This window comes from Tupaia chinensis, unplaced genomic scaffold (assembly GCF_000334495.1).
Source record: "Tupaia chinensis unplaced genomic scaffold, TupChi_1.0 Scaffold000132_1, whole genome shotgun sequence".
Lineage (NCBI taxonomy): Eukaryota > Metazoa > Chordata > Mammalia > Scandentia > Tupaiidae > Tupaia > Tupaia belangeri.
The window spans coordinates 3,185,731-3,205,148 of NW_006159601.1; the positions used below are offsets into that span (position 1 = coordinate 3,185,731).

The following is a 19,418-nucleotide window of genomic DNA, read 5'->3' on the forward strand; positions in this document are numbered from 1 at the left end:
TGAACATTATCCCTAGAAATTATTGGGTAGTCTTGACTGTCATGACACATTTTTCTATGCAAAACTTTCCTGATGACCTAGTATTTCTAAACTAGGAAGAGTATGTGCAGAGACTTCATAAACCTCCGTTGATTTATTCAAATGAGATACTTCTCAAAAGGTTTTTGTATGTCGCTACCACCATGTACTTTTTATATCAGTAGAGGCAGGCCTCCATCAGGTAAAAAGAGCCTATGTACTCCACAGTATGGATACGCCGCAGTGAAATGAACCAGCCCCACACCCGTAGAGCAGGGGGCCATGGCTTTCTAACTGTCTGCCGAAGCTTTTTCACATCCTTATCTATATCCCTGGCATTCGTTTTAAACCACTCTGAACTATCAGGGTCTGTTTTCATCTTGCAATTCGATTCTCAGTTAACTGAACTAAAGGGGCTAAGAAAGTAGTACTCTAAAACAACCCCAAATTCATCCCTAATAACTGTTAAGTTTACTAAAACATGGTGTAAAATGAAGTAAGAAATTATTCAGGGTCGGCCTGGTGGTGTGGTCATTAAAGCAGCTGGATCCCACCACAGCCAACTGCGTGGTTTGAGCACTGAACCCAGCAGCATGAAAAACACGCCAGGCATGTGTGTGCCCAAAATCCCAAGAGTTTGAGAATGGAGGAGAAGGGACTATGGCATGGTCATCCCCCAGGATGTGATTCCTCACTTCCCCTTTCCCTTTCCCTCTCTCTCAGTCTCTCTCTCTCTCTCTCTCTCTCTCTCTCTCTCTCCAGCAAGAGCATACGTCCTATAGCAAATTTAAATAAATACATAAATAACTTGAATCACCTTATATCCAATACATAGAAAAAAATTATCATTTAAAAAAATTACAGAAAAAAACTAAAATATAATACAATACAAAGGTTTGTGATCCAACTTCATGAACAAAGCCCACAGTGATCATCTTAGTCTGTTTTGGGCTGCTATAACAGAATACCACAGGCTGGGTCTGTCTTTTTGCCAGAGGGCACGTGTACTTGCCAGAGACAGAGAGAGTGAGAGAGAGAAAGACAGACAGACACACACACACACACACACACAGAGAGAGAGAGAGAGAGAAGGAGAAAATACCCCCAATGGGATATGGTTATACCATCATCCTCTCTCTTCCATTTCTCCATCTTTTTGGGATTTGGGGCATACATACACAGGCATCCAGTGTTTTTCAAGCCACCAAGGCCAGGACTCAAACCACAGTGGTCACTCATGGGGGATCTGGTTCCCTCTACCACTAGGCCATGGGGCCAGCACACTGCTTACTCTCTTAAACCCCAGGTATTTCACAGTCAAGAGATGAAAGTAACCTCTTCCTTAATGCAATTCCCTCTTCCCTTATTCTCCACTCATCAGAGAGGTCCTCAAGTTCTTTGAGATAAACTCAGTGCTCAAATGAAAGTTTTCAGGATATAACTCTTTAAGCTTCAGTTTTCTCAAATACAAAACAGAGATAACAGCTATACCTTCCTCATAAGACCATGAGACAATATGGGCAACACTTCTTGCAGAATAAACAAAATGGTTCATAGTAAGTACCAAAGGATGTCATCATCAGTCTCATCCTTACATCATTAGCAGCATTAGTTGTAAAAAACAAGTGGGCATAGTGCTCCACCTCTGATCACACGAAGAAACAGATTTTTGCTTAGAGAGATGATTAAACCTGCTCAAGCTTCCCGCAGTACAGCTAATTAGTTACACCCTGCGGCCTCCCCAGCCCAGGAGATAGCAGCTAATCCAGGGCTGTGAGGAGTCAAGGACACTCCGGACTAGAAGCCGGAGGGAGTCCCACTGGCTCATGGCAAGTTCCAGGCATTTGTAACCTTCTAAAACAGAGACACTTGGCTTCCTCTGCAACTTTATTTTCTTTAAAAAGCATGTATTTTTCTATTTCTATTTTTTTACCATGGTTATTCTGCCCCAGCAACAAATTAAGAATTTACAGTACCAACATAGTCCCTGGCAAACTATAGGTGCTAAGGAGAAAAATTATAATTTATCCTAATCCTCCTACTTCGAATTATGTACCAAATGTACCCAGATCCATTACACCAAATATCATTACAATGGACATCTCTTTAAAAAAAGTGAATGCCAGTCCTTGAATTCACTTAACTCACCTGAGTTTCACCAAAATGGGACTAAAACCAGATTATACATGTAAACTAGCAGAATCACACTTCAAAAGTTTCATTAAAAAAAAAAAAAAATCTGTGACCTGAAAGATGGTCATTTGAGTCTTTGATTGACAGACTGACTGACTGAGTCTCACATTCATTCATTCCAGACTCAGGGACCACTTTCTACAGAAAGCCTTTTTATTTATTTTTTTAATGAACTCTGTCTCCTTTCTCTGGCCTACCCATAATGTACAGAATCATCTCTCAGTAGACTTCTGGTGTAGTCCTTGTTTGGATCTGCCCCACATCCATTCGCACTTCTGGTAACAGCACTCAATTCTTGGTTGGGTGACCACGTCTTCTCAAATGTCAAGTGGCTTCTCCTTCTCCCTATCCTCCCCTTCTCGGCCATAGTAACTGCTTCTGGGATGGGCATGTGATTCAACTCCAAGATTTTTATGGAAACAAGAAGGAGGGAAGCCAGTGGCATAGCGGTTAAGGCAGCTAGATCTTACATGGCTGACCTCACAGTTCGAGTCCCAGGCTCAGCAGCTTGAAAAAAAGATGCTAGACACATGTGAGCACACATGCCCTACAGCACTGTAGCAAAAATTAAAAGAAAAAAGAAACAATAGGGCAATCGTAGGTCTTCTCCTAGCTGTGGGGGTGATGCAAGCTTGGAGCCACCAGAAGGTAGGAGGTTGGTGGCTCTCACAGGCAGAAACTCGACCTGAAGATGCAGCCAACAGACAGAAAAACAGAAAGACACAAAGTCTACCTCTGGAACTTTTAGATACATCAGCCAAAAAAATTCTCTTTTTTCCTTGAGCCAGTTACGAGGATTTGGAAACATATCATGCTCACAAATACAACACTGCTGCATTTATTTTTTCCTCCTATTCACCTCCCTCTACTTGGTCGAAAGTCCCTGAAGGGCAGAGAGATTTTACTATTTTTCTATCAACATAATCTAGGAGAAGGCCTGGCTTAAGACTGCTTAATATGTGTGCAACAGTGTGCTCAGTGGGAATTTTCCTACGACCAACTTTCCTATTCAACAAATGCTTTATATGTATCAGCTTAACGCTACTCACAGTATCTACAAGGAGGATGGGACTGAGGGCTATTTATATACACTGGTGGAAAATAAAATGCTGCATTTTTTTCCCTTCTGCCAACCAAAAAGCAATAATTTGTTAATTCTCTACATATACCCCCACCCAACCTCAATTATAACAAGAACAACAAAAGCCACCAAAGTTTCCAAAGAAGCGTTCTTTAAATACCATACCCTGAAAAGGGCAAAGTGCCTAGACCAGGAAGGAGAGGCATAGAAGCCCCAGCTCCCCTGAGTGCAGAGATCCCCATCCTGGGCTCCTCACCTTCGGGGACCTTGATGCATTTCTCTAAGTACAGTGTCATTCCCAAAGGGGCCTGAGATTCCAGAAAGGTCAGATGCTAATCTAAAGGACACAATAGGCATTTCTGACATTTCACTTCTCTTTCCTGCTAATCTGATTATGACAAAATGACCATAATTCAGGGAAAGGAAAAGGAAAAAATCCAACTGGAGCTCTTTTACCTACAAAGGAACAAGTCAACATCACATCGAGCCTCTTTTCTGTGTTCATTTGTTTAAATCTAGCTTCTGGGACCAGCAGATGGAGTAATGCTTATCTTGCTGGACTCCCACATGGCCAATGACAGTTCGAGTCCTGGACCTGGTGGCTTGAAACTCATGCCAGGCACATATGTGTGCATGCTCAAGATCCCAAGAGGAGAAAAGAGGAGAAGGGACTGCGGTGTGGCTAACCCCTTGAAGGGTGACTTCTCACTTTCTGTCTCTCTGGCAAGCACACATGCACTATAGCAAAAATCTCTCTAAAAAAAAAAAAATCAATAAATAAATATAAATCTAGCTTCTGATAGAATAACTTCTCAAGAATAATTGTCTCTACTGAGATTGATCAGCAGCAGCTAGCAAATATCCAGCTTGATGGAGGAAAGAGCTTCATCTTCACCCTGCCAGAACCTCTCCATCTGTAGTGGTTTCATCACAAAATGGCCAAACTAAAATGCAGGAATGGTGTTTTTTGACAATAGTGGAAAACAAGAAACAAGCTACAGAAGACTATTTACATAGTATAACCAAAGATGATAGACTCAGCATGATTCACTAAACAAATATTTATTGAGCATCTATTCTGTGCCAGCATTCTGTTAGGAAATGGAGACACGATTGTAAATTGAAGAGCTCTACGGATACACACATAACTCATTAACATGATGAAGATCTCTGTGACAAAGAGTACAAAAACACAGAAGAGCATGTGATGCACACTCTATTAACATACGCACGTAAGGACAGTACGTACAGATGTAAATACCTATGTACAAAACAACAGATGAAGTGAGATGCCATTAACACAAACATATATCCATTCAGAGAGGACTCGAAAGTGAGTCATGGTCCACTGTATTACCTGGGGTCATCTTCAGAAGTTGGGGATATAAGTAATTATTCTTACCTTGTTCATACTACTTCTGTGCCATTTGGATTTTAGGGAGAGAGCATATATATGTGTATGTTAAAAGTTGTATCGGGACCAGCAGTTAGCATAATGGCTATGTCGCTGGACTCCCACGTAGTCGACCGTGGTTTGAGTCCCGGACCCGGTGGCTTAAACTCACGCCGGGCACGTGTGCGTGCGTGCCCAAGATCCCGAGAGGAGAATGGAGGAGAAGGGATTGCGGCATGGCCATCCCCCCTGGGGAGTGATTTCTCGCTTTCTATCTCTCTGTCTCTTTCTGTCTGGTGAGTGCACGCGCCCTATAGCAAAAAAACCTCTCCAAAAAAAAGAGAAAAATGTTGTATCAGCTATAGGACTCAGAGCTAAACCATAGCACAGTAGTTAACTAGGGCAGTGCATTTGGATCCCACACAGCCAACTGCAGTTCGAGTCTTGGCCCTGCTGGCTCGGTAGACACACTGGGCACATATGCATGCATGCCCCAAATCCTCATGGGATGGAGATACAGAGGAAAAGGGACTGCAGTGTGACCATATCCCTTTCAGAGGAACTTTCTCTCTCTTTCTCTGGTAAGCACACATATCCATTGGTAATTAAACAATAATAATAATAAAGAAAACAAATATATCAAATACACGCAAAAACGATTTGGAGATCCTAATGAGATTTTTTTAAAGAAGGCTGAGGGGAGGCTATAGGTCTTTATTTTTAATGGCATTTTCATTGCTTGTCCAGGGTCTATGGAGCAGTGTAACAACAGACACGAGCGCTGGCTCTCACACCAGATGGTCTGGGTTCAGATTTTACCTTTGATTTTGGCTGTGTGATTTTAGCTAAATTACATAATATCTCTGTACTACAGTTCCCCAAACTGGAAACTAGGGAAAGTAAGAAAACCTATCACATAGAACTGTTAGGAGAACTAAATAAGCTAATAATAAAGGGGATAAGATGATGGAGGAGGAAGAGGTGGAAGTAGCTAAAGAAGATGGAGATCACCATAGTGGCAAAGCTACTGCAGGAACAGGAGCCTCATCTGAAAATACCTCTGAGCACACGTCTGATCTAAACCCTCTGGCTCTCTCTTGAATTCAGTCCTCTAAGAGCAGCAGGGTCCACCTCTCCAGGCATATCAGGAGTTTCTAGCAAACTCTCACTCATCGCTAATCCCATCAACCTACCCATCTCCTTGTCAGTATAATCCACATCCATGCACCACCTTCTACCTACTTGCAAGGATGCCAGTTCCCCAGCCTTGAAGTACTCTGTTCTCTAACAGACTGGGTCCTTTCCTTCCTTTTATGATTCACATTAAATCCAGGAGACTCTTCTGGTTCTAATTAGTGTCTTCTATTCTATTCTATTCTATTGTACTCTATTTTGTTTAGCCAGTGCCTATATTAATATTCAGAAAACGTAAGTATCCAAAGAGCCTATGACTTCTACTTTAAATCCTGATATGGATTAAAACCATCTATCCATCCTGCACCCAGATACTCACCCAACTGTTCATCTCTCTCCTTTAGTGATTGACAATAATGAGCTAAACATTGTGTTAACTGCTAGGTTAGGGTGGATGTCTGAAAATGGAAGGGACCATCCATCACACTATCAAAAGTTAGACAAAGACCCAGCTGGGCTGGTGAAACCAGGAGGGTGCTGCTGTGACTGAAGCCTTATGGGAAGCCTGGGTTGAAATTCCAGCCCAACCTAAGCAAGCTGGGCACGGTGGTGTGTACCTGTGGTCTTAGCAAACTGGAAGGCCGGGGCAGGAGGACTGGGACATAGTAACAGAGTGATCTTGCTTAAGAAATAATAATAATAATACCTTGCACTTGCTCACTCTCTGCCTCTTGTTCTCATTCTCTCTCTCTCTCTCTCTCTCTCACGCACACACACACACACACATACACACACACACACACAAACTTAACAGCTTTGAAATTTAATGACTCAATTAGGATCCACACTATTTGACTTCTCTATACAACTAGAGTTCACTTTGTCTTGCTGGTTTTTATATATATGTGGTCAATTTTTATCATTTTTTTTTTCTGTATTTTATTCCTGATCAAAATATTACAGAACTAAAAATTAGAAAGAAGAATTTTTTTTAAATATACTGCCCTAACAGCGGCTATTTTATTTTCTATGTCTTCTCTGGGTTTTTGTACATATGTGTGAGTGTGCATGATATCACACACATTATGTTCAATACAGTATACATACACATACACAGTTGCAATCTCATATATTACTTTTTTAATTTATTAAGTAAACATTATTCTGTATTAAACATATACAGCTATAATAGCAGTATAACCATTCAGACAGTGGTCATGCTGTAGTTTTACCTACTGACTGCCCTATTGGTGAAAATACAAATCATTTTCATTTTAAAAGATACTTGCTAATGAATGATCTTCCTGTGCAGACTGTTCTTTTTGATTAGGAATTTGGAATACATTTTTCTAGCAAGGATATTTCCAAAACAAAAGCTATGGGAGAAAACAAATAATAATAAAATACCTTAAGGCCTGTAATGCCATAAGGCTTTTCCTTAGGGTTTTAACAGTTAAATGCACCAACAACCAACACTTTATTACCCACACTAATGGGAGGAAACAGTGTTAAGGATAGCCCAAGTTACTTCTGTTTGCAATCGGGAAACTAAATATTTACGCATACTTTAACAGAGTATTTACCTTTTTAATTACGCCTCACACACCAACAGAAGGCATGTGGATAAAAGGAGACCAGGTATGTGAGAAAGGGCTTGAAAATCTGAACCTGCTGGGAAGCAGAGGGAGGTCGGTCATGGAATTTTAAGAAGGCCAAAAGTCATCCATCAGAGCTGTCTGTTTAGGCATGCGTGCCCCAAAACAGTATGCTGTGATATCATTAGAGCAATGCTCCTATCTGTGACTCCAGTCGGTGCTGTACTGGCAAGAAGAGGAGTATGTGTCAATATTTGAGTCTCTCCTGTTCTTTTTTCTCAATCATCCCAACCATATAGGTAACTGTCATTCTACATGCTGCAAAGCAAGTCACTAAAAATAGAAACCAAACTGCCCAAAATGCAGAAGGAAAAGGAGCAGGAGAAAGAAAATCAAAGTCTTTCAAAGTCTTATTAGAACAGTCTGCTAAAGATTAACATACATTTGTTTCCCCTGGTTTTTGCTATAAGGCACATACACTTGCCAGAAAAAGACAGAGAGGGAAAGTGAGAAATCACCCTCCTCGCCAGGAGGACGGCCAGACCATAATCCCTTCTTCCTCATTCTCCTCTTGAGACTCGGGGCACACATGCCTCGTGTGATTTTCAAGCTGCTAGATCCAGGACTCGGACGGCCCCATTGGCCATGTGTGAACCAATGCTTCAACCTCCATGCCACCTGCTGACCCAACATACACATTTTTACAAGTCCTTTAAATCGCCATGCTCCACCTATTTATACTGGCTGGCTTTCAGAAGCTCACCCCTAATCTTAGTGTCCCTAAGACCATGATATCAGCATGCCTGAGTCTCAGCAGTATCCTCCTGAGCCTGCATTCCCCAAGGATGGCACCTACGCGACCGTGCAGAGATTTCAGATACACAGGAACTCATCGCAGGTTACAGAACAACCGGAGAAAGACACTCCCTTCCTCCTCTCTTACAAGCTTTGTGACACCATAAAAGAAGTCTCCAACATTTAATAGTTGCTACCATCCTTTGTTTCTTTTTCCTCAAACAGAAAAGCAGGAGGCATAACCTCAGACATATCCAGTTAAAACTTAACAATAATTTTATTTGCATTTTATTTCTTATTATGGTTTCCGTATGCAACTGATAGTGATTTAATTAGTAAGAAATGCATTTTTAAAAAAAGAGAAATTTTGTAGGCAAAGAAAGTGAACTAAATCGAAGGAAAGCATTAAGTAGAACAAGCATGTTATGGTGATGTGTTCACAATCAAGAAGGTTCTGGGGGAAAACTGAAGTTTGGGAAGCTGTATTAGATCTATATTTACATGTCATATTCGTCTTTGGTATATCTTGATCTCATCTTAACTAATTCTTTCTTTTTATTTTTTTAAGTAGAGAATTTTGTCTTAGGGTGCATGCTTACTGAAGAGAGAGAGACAGAGACAGTGAGCAGGAGAGTGAGAAATCATTCCTCAGGAGGATGGCCACATGGCAACCCATTCTACTCTCTTCTCCTCTCAGGGTCGTGGGCGCACAAGCACATGCGCCTGGCAGGAGTTACAAGCCACCGGGTGCAGGACTCGAAACTACAGCTAGCCATGTGAAAGTCCAGTGATGTAACCACTACACCATCCACTGGCCCCAACTTAACTAATTCTAAAGAGTAAAAGACTATATTTTAATATCGTATATCTTATTTCACTTGCTAGATAGCCTATATAGAAACAGTCCAGCATATCAGATTTCTGTCAGTTACAACAAAATATTAAAAACTAGGCACATTAAGTCTATCAAAATATTATGTTGGTTCACCTTATCATGGTTTCTCATTGATCCTTATGTTCATTTTAAAAACCATTATAATTTTACTTTATCTTGTCTTCTGATTGCTTTTTAATCATTGATGATTTAGAACACTTTGGCTTTTAGTTTGCCACTCTGTTAAGAGTTTGATGATCTATAAAAAATATTGCAGATACTCTAATAACAGAGGCCCAATTCCTTTGTAATGTATGAATATGTGGAGTAATTCTGACGTGTAGGTTATTTTATCCCTAGTTTATCTGACATGTAGGTTATTTTATCCCTAGTTTATTGGTTTGTAAGATTTTCAGGAATTAAGAGTGTTAAATAAAAAGTATAGGAAGCCATTGTTTCGGATTAAGCCCAAAAAGACCAGACTAAAAATAAAAAAAGGAGCCAGTCATGAAAGTTCCACATGACTAAGCTACTTATCTCACCTTCCAAGAAATCAGAATAAGAGGGACTCAAAACTCCCAACCAAGCCAGTTTTAATCAGCATGAAAAATGGAGTTTCCTCTGCTTTAATACTTACAACAAAAAGTAACCTGAACTAAGCCGATCATAACTAATCAGTTATCTCCTATCGTTCTGTCTCTTTGCTTCCTAGTCCCAGTTTTAAGGAAAGTAACTGAAATGCCCAATTGCTTTTTGTTTTCTGTTCTGCCTTCTTTAGCCCTTTTCTGTCAATAAAACCATCCTCGTCTACTCTTTTCTGTCAATAAAACCAACCTCTTCTACTCAGCTCACTTGAGCAGTCTATTTTATGGAATGGCATGTGGCCCAATTCTAGAATCACAAATAAAGCCAATTAAGATCTATAAACTATTAAATTAATGCACTGTAGTTTTTTTGTTTTTGTTTGTTTTTTGTTGTTGTTGTTGTTGTTTTTTGGTTTTTGGTTTTTTTTTTGATTTACCAGAGGGCACATGGGCTCACTGGAGAGAGACAGATAGAGAGGTGGTGAAAAATCACCCCTGAATGGGGATGTTATGCCACAATCCTTTCTCCTCCATTTTCTGGGGCACATGTGCTTTGCAAAGCCACCAGTCTGAGACTCAAACCACACAGTTGACCATACGGGATCCAGCCACCTTATCTTAACCTCTGTGCCATCTGCTGCCCCATAACTTTGTGTTTTTGGACAAGAGTTAAGCTTTCTCTGTAATTATCTAAGGGTTGTGCCATCCCCCTGGTCTTTCCCCACCTCATCAGGCCTGTTTGGGCCACTCAAGTAGAAGCAAAGCTTCACACATCAATATATTTACCAACCAGGGACTTAGCACACAAACAAACAAACAAAACTGTTATCATTCAGGCTCCTTAGGCAACAAGGAAAATTCCTGTGGCTCTTCTGACTGACAGCCTATAAACTGGAAAAAGATGCCCAATACCAGTCGTCATGTTAGTACTCAAAATGCAAAAGATCTAGAAGCTTGGCATAAAGGGCCTTGGCTTTTCCTATTCTTTTCACTTGTATGTTTTTTCTCCCTATTATTTTACATTAGTTAAAAGCCAAAAGTAAACCACACCCACACAGTACATTGTAAATTCCTGTTTACTCAAGACAATTCCTGGCTGAGAGCTGAACTAAGGATGCAAAAAAGGCAAAAGCAAACAAAAACCTGACAGCATGTTTTAAAATTTGCCAGGGTAAAATTCATAGGACTTGCCCAAATCAAATGAGATTTATTTCAATTTCAGCGGTGAATGAAATATCTGCTTTAATCTGCACAAGACAAGCACAGAGAACGTTTTTATATTGGAAATCATTTCCATACACATTTTCCATATTCACATTTCTCCTGCTTTGCTTGAACTTTTGAAGTTTCTCATTAATTCAGTTTTGATACCAACTACATCAATCTCAAAGGCAATGGTATTTTAACAAAGCTGGGAATACACTGGCCAGGGTTCAAAAGATGTGTAATTTCTACCAGGAGATGAATCTGTCATCATTTTTGTTTAACAGATATTGAAAATGAAAACAACCTATTTGGAAGACAATTTATAAGCTCGGAAAATATGAAGAGTGAGGAGAGTAAACTGAAAATACCGCAAAGACATGAGAAAACAATCATTAATTTTATTTAAGAAAGGCAAAAAATCAGGGCCAGCCGATGGCATAGCAGTTATGTCACTGGACTCCCACATGGCCATCCACAGTAGACCTGGTGGCTTCTAAATCATGCCGGGTGTATGTATGTACATGCCCAAGATCTCGGGAGGAATGTGGGGGAGATGGGATTGCGACATGGTCATCCCCTGGGGGATGATTTCTCACTTTCTCTCTTACTGTGTCTGTCTCTCTCCCAGCAATGCAAGTACACACACCCTAAGGCAAAAACCTCTTAAGGGGGGGGGGATGCAAAAACTTTAAAAATTGAATATTTTTTAACACAGACCAAGTTCTTGTGGGAAAATGGCTGAAACTATTAAGAGCTCAGGAGGCATGCTTATCTCCTACTATGATTAACTGTGTGTCCTTGGGCTAGTCATTAAGCCATTCTTATCCCAACTGCCACACTGTAATCAAAAATGGGACAAGTGATAGGCTGAAATGTCCTAAAAGAAAGAGTGATACTCCCTGGTAATGCATGACTTTCCACTGTGACAATGCAACCTCTTTTTCAAGCAATTAACCAACAGTGACTGAGTATCTACTCTGTGCCAGGCCGTGATCTAGACAATGGAGAGACAAAGGTGAGTTGGCTAAGGTCTAATTCAAGGAGTGCCATTCTAAAGACAGAGATAAATCATAAACCAGCAGAGCAGGCCATACAGAGGACAAGCAGGTGGTTTGATAGGAGGCACCAGCAGTTGGTAAGAGGTCAGGTGGGGATAATACAGTAATTGATAAATGAACTAACCACGAAAGGTCTCTCTGAAAACATGACATCGAGGCTGAGATCCCAGAAGAGTGAGCTATGTACAAAGGCAAATGAAAAGCTGAAAGAACACGGCAGACTGACAGAATGGCATGTGCAAAGGTCCAGACATCTGAAAGACCTTGGCAAGCTGGGGAATGGAAAGGTGGCTGAGAGTGACCTTTCTCGTCACACCAGGGATTTTGATGTGTTTGTTTTATTTTGTTTTGTTTTAAGAAAGATTTTTGCTATAGGGTGTAAGGGTTCACCAGAGAGACAGAAAGAGAGAAATTAACCTCCTAGGGGATAGCCATACCACAATCCCTTCTCCTCCATCATCCTCTCAAGATCTTGGGCACACATACATGTACATGCACCTGGCACCAGGTCCAAGTAAGTCACTGGGTCTAAGACCCAAACCACAGTTGACTACATGGGAGTCCAGCAACATAACCACTGTGCCACCTGCTGGTCCCTTGACTGTGTTCTAACTGATGGGAAGCCCCTGGGGTTCCACTTCTGTGAGCCGCTTTTCTCGTTAAGTTAAACTTAGCATTTTGAGGTACCAAAACTTTAAAATATTTTTGATAGGAATTCCTTCCCATTTTTGTTCCCAATAGATTTTCTTTTTTTTCTTTTTGCCAGAGAGCACATACATGAGAGACAAAGAGAACCTGCTGATGGGGCATAGTCAGACTATAACCTTCTTTCCTCCATTTCTCCATCCAGTCAGGACCTTGGGCACATAAGCACAGGTGCCTAGAGTATCCCTCCGGCTGCCAAGGCAGGAATTTAAACGACAGTTGGCTATGTGGGATCTGGCTCTCCAGGCAGAGTGCTTAACCACTGTACTACAGGGCTAGGCCTAGACTTCCTCTTCTTAAACTAAGTACAAAATGGAACTTTTAAATAAGTTCCATTATTACCATCTAATGCTCTATCATTATGAGGAGGGCAGAAGTGTGCAAAGCAAGATCACTGTACTTCAATAATACAATGGCATATTCTTGCTCTGCTTTAGGTGATTACTTTTGGTTGTCCCACCTGCATTATCTGGAAACAACTTTAGATATAGCCATTAGTCAATGATTCACCTTTTCTATGCAATCAATTGCAAGAGTTTTATAACAGTTATTGTTGCCTAGAGGCCATTTCCATCACTGGGCTCTTGGAATATAAAAACAGAACAATGCCATATAGCTACCTCCTCCCCATCCCTTCATTTCTAGGCACACTACAGTGTCACAGATGGAAGGGTTTGTCCAAAGACTGGCCATTAGGTAACCTGGGTACAGCATGCAGAATTTTCAAGAAGGCCTCCCCCAATTTTCATCACATAGTTATTTGATCAAATGCTAATCTAGGTTCTGTGAAAAGATTTTGCAAATATTTAAAGTCCCAAGTCAGTTGACCTTAAAATACAGAAATTGTCCAGATGGGCCTAATTGAACCTTGTAAGCTCTTTAAAGACAGGAAGTTTTCTCTGGCTGGTAGCAGAGGAAGTCAGAGAGATCTGAAGCAGAGAGAGGACTCAACATGCTCTCCTTGGCTTGAATAGGGAAGATGTCATGTGACAAGGAACACGAAGCTGCCTCGAGAAGCTGAGAGCAGGTCCTACCTGACAACTAGTAAAGACTTGTGGACTCACGCCCTTCAACCACAGGAAACTGAATTCTGCCAATCACAGAGTTAGAAAAGGACCCCAAATCTAGATGAGAGCATAGCCAGCCTCACCAGAAAACCCAGACACACCATACCAAATTTCTGAACTTCATGACGATGAGCTAATAAATGGAGGTGGTTTTAAGTCACCCAATGTGTATGGATTTGTTACACAGACAGAAAACAACAATATACTGGGTAAAGTGTGTGCCTAGCAAGTTTGCAAAGGAATGAAAAAAATAAATTAATAAATTTTTACTACATCATTTGTTCAAATATCCAAAGAACAGTGGAACTTAATAAAGAACATAAAATTAGGAATTGCAGTCCTAGGTTCAAGTCCTGACTATGATACTAGGTACCTGTGGGAGTCATGGGATCCATTTCCTCTGAGTAAAATGTTCAAGATAATTATTAAGGTTCTTCCAGTTGTGATAGTCTATGAGTTAAATCATTCCTTCTTACAACTGAACTAAGGGTCTAGCAGATGGTGTGGTGGTTGAGGTGCGGGACTTCTACATAGTCGACCATGGTTTGAATTCCAGACCTGGCTTGAAAATCACACTGGGCGTGTGTGCATGCATGCCCAAAATCCTGGGAGGGAAAGGTATTGCTGAGTGACTATCCCTCCAAGGGGTGATTTCTCACTTTCCCTCTCACTATCACTCTCTGCCTCTTTCCAGAGGAGGGCACACGACCTATAAAGAGCACATGACCTATGGCAAAAACAAAAACAAACAAACAAAAGAAGCAAGCAAGCAAGCAAGCAAAAGAAAATTGACATGTACGAAATAGATATGGCGTATTACCTGTTGATGATGACATGTATAGTATTCTCAACTGGATTGGTCTGAGAAGTATTTCATGATGAGTAAAGTCTTTTTACAAGCAAAATGAGAAATAGTGATTGACTGTTTAAAAAAATAATTGGAATAATAATAAAAATGATTGGGAAAAACAATGAAAAGATATTGAATGATGAAGTGGGGAGATCAATGTCTCTGTATTGACTGACATGCATGGCATTCCCTTTTGAAAAAGCAATGTAATACACTGTAAAGTTATATGCAAGTCAATGTAATATAAATAAGATTATGATGATAATAAAAAATTAAATAAATAAAAGAAATTTTAAAAAGAAAACTGAACTAAGAATAAGCTTGCACTTTCCCCCCACATATTTAATTTTCCAATAACACATATTCCCCTTGCCTATTAGCACACCTGTATCTCAAGGTCATAATAGTTAAGGAAAGTTGCTGAAAAAGGAATCTGTTTATATGCTTATTTAAAAATCTATTCAATATATGATTGATGCATTTATTTTTAGCTCTGGTTATAACAGCACCTCAGAGACTTTTCAGTCTTGCAGTTAACTAAATATTTAGGTATTTAACAGAGCTTATCTTTGCATAAAAGTTGAGTCAACACAATGCTAAAACTTGTTTAAAACATAATCTGGGTGCCAAATTGAGGAGAGGAGGAGTGTTATATCTAAACGTATGACTTCAAGCTCCTAAAGAGTTCCTTCACTAACAAAATGCAACCCTCTGTTCGAATTTCATATCTGCCCTTTGAATTTTTTACTACAGATTTTTATTTTAAAACAGAGAGAAAGGGGAACCAGCAGTTAGCGTAATGGCTATGTCACTGGACTCCCACATAGTCAACCGCGGTTCGCGTCCCGGAACTCACGCTGGGCGCGTGTGCGTGCATGCCCAAGATCCCGAGAGGAGAATGGAGGAGAAGGGATTGCGGCGTGACCATCCCCCCTGGGGGGTGATTTCTCACTTTCTGTCTCTATGTCTCTCTCTGTCTGTCTGGCGAGCGCACACGCCCTATAGCGAAAACCTCTCCAAAAAAAAAAAAAAACAGAGAAAAAGGCCCTTATACACATTCCCCTCTGTTACTTCAAATGTGTACAAGTTATGTTACAGTTCTAAGTCATTCTTAACTAAAATATTATGAAATAAAAAACTCTCTAGAAAAGCTATCTGCAGTATAAATCAAAACTTTATATGGTAGTTCAAGTATCTTTCCAGATTGAGAATCTGAGCATGTGCAAAAGGCAATGCAAGAAACTGCAGGAGGCTGGAGGAGGAAAGAGAAAGATGTTTGCAGTGTTTTGATAGGCACAAGTTTCCTTCACAGCTCAATTGCTAAATTCCCTGTACTTAAGCTGAACTCAGAGTCGTGGCACAGAATACAGGAGCACTCTCTATAAAAAGCAGTACACGCTGCAATGCAAGCAGTTGGGCTTCCTGTACAGAGCAGCAGAAAATAAGAATATAATGGCACAGAAATCTAGATCGAACTAGATCAGAGACTGTCCACAGGGAGGAAGATCTAGCAATCAAAACCCACTGCCTATCATGCATTATTTAGTGTATAAGAGAGTCTTGGTACCATACGAGAATTGATAAAAAGACAAAAATCACAGAGTGAATTCCCTTAATACAAGGGTCAATATTTTATGGTCAAATGGTGGTCTTGGGAGAGTATGGGGGAGGAGGACTTACAGAAGACTTAAGTTCTTCTTGGAACTGTGTACCACATCTTAAAAGACTATGCTAGATCTGTATGGAAGTCCCACGATTGACCTATACATTCTGGGTGTGCATGTCTATGATCCTGGCTAGTTGGGAAGGCAGGCGGGGGTCTCAACATGAGACCCTGTCAAAGGTACTTGTCTTTCTCTCTCTCACACTCTCATGGAAAAAAGAAATAAACTTGAAAAAAAAAAAAAAAAAAGATTTGGGGCCAGTAAATGCTGAGGTGGCTGAGGTGCTAGATTCCCACATGGCCGACCATGGTTCAAGACCCAGACTTGAAGGCTTGCTTTCTCTCTCTTTCTCTCTCTCTCTCTCTCTGATCAAATTAAAGAATATAATTAAATTATTCTTTAAAAAAGATTCTACGACAAAATTCTTATATATAAAGTAGTTTTTTAAAGTAGTTTATAAAGTAGGTTTTATTGGAGCCAGCAGGTGGCGTGGTGGTTAACGCACTGGATTCCCACTGGTTTTAAGTTCCAGACCCAGGGGCTTGAAAATGACACCAGATATCTGTACGTGTGTGCCCAAAATCCCAAAAGGAGAATGGAGGAGAAGGGACTGCAGAATGACCATCTTCCCTGAGGAATGATTTCTCACTTTCCCTCTCTCTATCTTTCTCTGGCAAGCGCACATGCCCCATGGCAAAAAAAAAAAAAAAAAAAAAAAAATCGTTTTTAACTTTAAACAAGCACCATTCGAAAGATGACCTTTCTGCAAAAATGGTTGAGAGCCTTGATCTTCCCTAAGTTCATTTTTTTTTTTATTTTACTCATGATAGAGAGTACATAAACAGGAAGTGAGAGAGAGAGAGACAGAAAGACAGAGAGTGGAGAGAAAGAGAGAAGGACTTTCAACAGGGTCTGGTCATGCCAGAATCCCTTTCCCCAAGCTCATCAGAATCTTTGGTATGCATGTGGCATATATCTGGCATATTTCAGGTCAACTGGACCAGATATCCAAACCCACAGTTGGCTGAATGCACGGTGGCTTCCAGTGCCTAAGTATCAAGGTTGAGCTCCAAAGCCCATTCCTAATTCTTCGGGTCCAATTATTCTATCCTGTGCCTATCATGTCATCATCTCATTTGTTTTCTCTTCATCAATTCTCTGCTCTAACACTGCCAGGTCCTTTTCTGTCCATGACTATGTACACAATTCATGAAGGTCTCCAATGCCATTTCTATGGGATTCATAAAATCCAGTATCTTTTGTAAGATTTACAATTTCCTTTGTCTTGCTTTGGATTATTTATCTGCCTTTCTGAGATAGAGCAGGACACAGACCAGATGTCCTAATAGAAGAAAAGTGTTAGGAAGGGAAGACTGTTAGAGGTATGATTAATTTTCTTAGCGGTCAGTCATAAGTTAATGTTTTCAGTTAATACTAACTTCTGCTTTCTTAGATAAAATCATAACTTCATAGACTCAGATAATGAAAATACAGATAATAAGGACCCCTACCCCCATAATTATGCTTAATGGCATGCATGGCTTCATTGTATAGTATGGGTTCAAGCATTCTCAACTAATCCTCTGTTGTCTTAAGTAAAAGAAACTCTTCAGAGATTGTACTAAAGAAATAACTAGGCTGGCTGGACTCCACTAAACGCTGTAGCCAAGATTCTCACATTCTGAGCATACAAAGTCAAGTAAGCAGCAAGTTTTGCAAGGATTCAGTCTGAGTATGCTCCATGTTGTCTGAGCAGCACAAGATTTGTCTAGGATGGGACAGGCTACAAAGAGTCGAACATCTAGAACTGCTCATTGTCCACTTCCACCTTCCTTATTAAAGGCTTAAAGAATGTTTTGGTGTTAATCATCTAAACAAGCTTCCTGATAGAAAACATTACAAAACTCCTTCCTCAGTCATTCCTTTGAGAGTTTCCCCAACAGTGTCAAGCAAGGACACATTATTGTACAATGCTTGATATGGGAAATTTATTTTCTGGGTTAATCCAAAGGATCCACAAATGTTGCATTAAAATTTCTTTTATGGGTGTGTCCATTTCTTTGTTATCTTTTAAATTTATTATTTTTGTACATTCAATAGCTATACATAATTTAGCTTGTACAGAGAATTTACCCAACATGAAATATACCTCAGACTAGTCCAATTGAGAATACTATACACATTATCATCAACATAGTAAACCGTTTCTGTGTCCCATGAATGTCTTTATATTTTTCTCCCTAATTTCCTTCCCTGTACTCCCACCCTTCTTTCACACTGTCCCCAGTGTCCATAACTATTTTCAAGGCTTTTATGTCCTCCAATCTTTCAGTCTATATCATAGAGTGTGGACAGTTAGCATATGTTAAGTGGAGACACATAATGTCTCTCTTTCATAGTCTGACTCACTTTACTCACCAATAAATCTTCCATATTCATCCACTTCCTATCAAATGCCAGGGTCTTGTTTTTTTATGGCTGAATGGGATTCAAACCATTCATCTGTTTGTGGACATTTGGGTTGGTTCCATGTCTTAGCAATAGTGAATAATGCTGCAATAAACACAGATGTACAAACGTTTTCCTGGCTGAGAATTCTCCTGTCCTTTGGGTAGACAGACACTCAAGAGCAGAACTGCTGGATCATATGGTACATCTATTTGAAGGTCTTCGAGGAACTTCCATATTGTTTTTCACAGTGGCTGGACCAATTTACACTCCCACCAACAGTGTAGGAGAGTTCCCCTTTTACCCCCCCCCCGCCAGCATTTATCTTTTTTTTTTTTTTTAAATCTTCACCATTCTGTCTGGGGTTAAGGTGATATCTCACTGTGGTTTTGATCTGTATCTCCCTTATGATAAGGGATGTTGAGCATTTTTTTATATGCTTTTTGGCTGTTGCTATGTCTTCCTTAGAAAGTTAGTTATTCAGCTCATTTTCCAATCTTTTAATTGGGTTAATTTTATTTTTTTCAGGTAAGCTGCTTGATTGAGTTCCCTGTATATTCTAGTTATCAGTCCCTTACCTGAAGCAGTTCATAAAAATGTTTTCCCATTCCAAGGGTTATCAATTCACAGTAATTACTATGCCTTTTGCTGTGCAGAAACTTCTTAATCTGACGTAATCTCACTTTGGGAGGTCTTATTTAAAAAGTCTTGGGAACCAGCAGTTGGCGTAATGGCTATGTCGCTGGACTCCCA

At 40.2% G+C, this 19,418-nt stretch overlaps 1 protein-coding gene across 1 annotated transcript in view; it reads right to left on the reverse strand.

The window, feature by feature from the left end:
* Positions 1–19,418, reverse strand: part of ARHGAP26 (Rho GTPase activating protein 26) — a gene marked incomplete in the record, with an annotated part of 513,022 nt that overhangs the window by 270,577 nt on the left and 223,027 nt on the right.